The following is a 3,598-nucleotide window of genomic DNA, read 5'->3' on the forward strand; positions in this document are numbered from 1 at the left end:
TTCCCACCACAAGGTTTGTGCCTTAGAGGCAGGCACCACCTGCCATGTGAAAAAGGCTGAGCCCTGCCGAGCTAGTAAACTCTGAAGGAGGGTAATGTAAACTCCTCTACCTCCTGTTTCTGGATCCAAAGTGTCCCTAAAGCACTCTCATGCTCCGGAGAAAGGGCAAGAATTAGGACACAGTCATGCTTAGCATTTCCTAAGGGCTGGCTGGGTCTCTGCTCGTAAACTAATTCCAGGCACCCTAAGTGACTAGTCCAGATCAGGGGACCCTTATCACCCAGCTGCCAATGCTCCAATTCTGGAGCTACTCTGTGGGCCAGGTAGATGCCTGACACCTCAGCAACACATCTTCTATTTTCTTTTGACTACATCCTTATTGGAACTGACCCAAAGCATCTGTCTCCTGTACCAGACTGCAAATTACCAGTAGAAATAGAATTGGGAGCAATTCAGGTTTGCACTAAAAGTCTCTCTTTTTCATACACAGTACCTACCACCTGTCAAAGGCAGTGAACAATTTTCCTTTGGTAAAAGTGGCTGCAACTCTTGTCATTACCCCACAGGGTGCTAGAAAAACAATAGCACAAGCAATTTTTCAGCCGTTTGCCGAGATTAATACAGCCTCCTTTATTTACTGATGTACAACAGACATAATAGGGCAGCACTTTAAGAAGTGCAGATCCACATGATTGCACAGACATCACAAACACAAGATGGTTAACTCAAGATGTGTGGTGGCGATCATCCTTATAAATACCCTTTATTTTCTGACTTTTCAAATCCACATCAGCTCTTTGTTTCCCAGGCAAAGGGTTAAATACCTCCCATTACTGGCAGCTCTGTCACTTTCTTGTCCTAATTGCAGAGGAAGATACATTGAAAACGAGGAAAAAATTCCTTCATAATTTTCCATACATTCATTTATAACACCAGATGCCGTGTTTGTTGGAAAATGTAAAATCTTTTATTTTAGAACAGCTGAATATAACTGGGAAGATGTAACAGGCTCCTGGGACAAGCAAAGCAGCACCAAACTTCAAACTAGACATAGGTAAGAAGCAATGACTAATAGTATAACCTAGTTATGTTCATCAGCTGAACTCAAGAGAGCTTAAAGAGAAATAGCACTAGAGAAGCAGGTGAGGCAACAGGGAGTTTGTTTAATTACTTACTTACAGGTACTATTGAACCCCATACCTCTCCCCAGTATGTCTAGATTTTATTGTAACGTATTGGTAAAAAAAAAAAAAAAAAAAAGTCTGATTTAAACCCCTAAGGAATTACAAAGTGCTCCCTCTTCTTCCCAGTTCCACCAGAGGAAAAGTTGAAAAATAATACAAGTGTCCTGATTTAGCTTGACCTCTACTTCGACAATAGCTGAAGGCAGCAGACATTCTCGGGCTGGCTCCAGAGCCTTTCATCTGCCTGGCAGGAGAGCGCCACAAGACATGAATGCCACCGAAACGGCACCGCACATGCAGCGGACAACATTTCCTTCCTGAATCAACGTGACAAGAACTGGTACACATGGGAAAACCAGTGCCTCACAGGAGCTCTGCTCAACGCTGTGAAAAACATAGCCCAGCAGCTGTTAGACCCCCGGCTCTGCCAGCACACCCTTACCTTGCTGCAGTTTACAGGAGTTACTCTGAAACCATTCATAAAAACAGGCAGAAAGCGTAACTAACACACAACACGTTGGCACAGTTAGAGTAAGGCTGTGAACATACAAGCAGAACCACAGAGATTGCTCATTTAAATAAGGATAAGGTAAAAAAACCTCAAGTCATTTGGAAGCTAAAGCAGCAGAGCGCTCATCCTTCTGCAGCACCCCTCCTCCTCCATGAGCACCACACTGCTTTAGTGTGTACCCTCTGTAGTGCCCAGATACCAAAATCAGGATGGGAATTTTTTTTTTCTGTAACTTGGAGCCTTTAAGAATTAGACACAATATGTGTGCTAGGCGCCCTAGACTTTTATAGTCAACTGAATGGAGAAAGCGCTGCCAAAGGATGAGTCAACCAACGTGGTTTAGATGCATATCCTATGATGAGATGACTCCCCCTCAGGATATAATTATGCTACTCTCTTGGAAGCCAAAGTGACTATGTCAAACATCTGCACCTAACGATTTGACAGTTAAGTCAGAGCAGCCTGACTTAATACCTTGGACTAAGGTATTGTCCAAGAGGCAGTCAGTAGGAAAAGATCAGGAAAAAGCAAAAAGCATACAGAAATGAAGCGACCTGCCCAAAATGATGCAGCACGGTCAAGACTGACATAGTAGGTGACAGTAAGAAATGAAATCTAGAACATTACAGGATCAATAATGCCAAAGAGAAATCTTTTCCAAGGATTTGGGTCAGGCCCAGAGCGTTTACAGGAAAATCATCAGCTCTGAAACAATAAGAACAAAAGTGGGCACAGAAGCAAGCTGTGAATAAGAAGAATGAGACAGAATTGTACGATCGTGTATATTCAAGCTTACAAAAAAGAAACCTAAGAAGTTGAAAAATTATACAGACACTCCCCTTCACTACTTTCTTTCCTTGTTTTTTTTCCTTTACCTTTTGCAGCAATGCTCTTGGCAAAGACCAGCATAGGAAAATGAGGTAACTGGCTATTCCTTTGCCACAGTTTTACCTGAGCTTTCATTCACTGTTAACGATCTGACAGCCATCACGCAGCACTTTTTAATATTATGCAATGCACTTTTCAATTAAGCAGGAGGCTGCCTATCTCTGCTCTGTATCCCCAGTGGTTTCAAATAAGCTTTGCACTTGCTCTATCTCCAACACTTGTTTGGCACAACAGTAATTTTTCCAGATGAGAAAGAACCCAGTGATCATAGAGAATTAATTATTTACAGAAAGATCAGTACATTCCACGTCAAGACTTCACTAATTGCATTTAATTGGAAGTATCACACTGAACATAAGCACAATGCTCTTCAGGTTCATAAAAGCCTTAAGTGCTTTTAAATACTACTGAAAAAAGGAAAACGCCCAGAGATAAGTAGCAGAAAACAATACCTTGCACTTCTAGAGCATTGACTCAAACCAAGTCAAAGTTAATCAAGGCTAAAACACATCATTTGCTAATTGGCTGATGCCCTTTTCTAATGGGTATACGGTACCATAAACCATAAGCTTGAAAAATGGATGTGACTTGCAAAACCCTTATTGTGCTATACAAACACTGTTACAAAACCTCTGCTGCCAGAGATCAGATACATATCAGTACAGAGAGAACAAGTAGGATTTCCTATAGTATTTAGATTAAAACATAGAAGAACAAACGCTGTGTGCAACAAGAACATGTACCCATAATAGGGTAGGTAAATTCTGGAACAGGTTGCCCAGAGATGTTAAGGAACCTGCATTCACGGAGATCCTTGAAACCTGACTGGCCCCGAGCAGCCAGACCTGACTTTGAAGCGAGCCCTGCTCTAAGCAGGAGTCTGGACCAGAAACCTCCAGAGGTCCCTTCCAACTTCAGTGTTACTATGATTCCATGTACATTGACAGATAAATAGAAAGCTAACCTTGTGACATAACGTGGAGGAATATGTAATAACGACTACCACAAACATTCA

Source organism: Numenius arquata, chromosome 12, assembly GCF_964106895.1.
Source record: "Numenius arquata chromosome 12, bNumArq3.hap1.1, whole genome shotgun sequence".
In the NCBI taxonomy this organism is placed as follows: Eukaryota; Metazoa; Chordata; class Aves; order Charadriiformes; family Scolopacidae; genus Numenius; species Numenius arquata.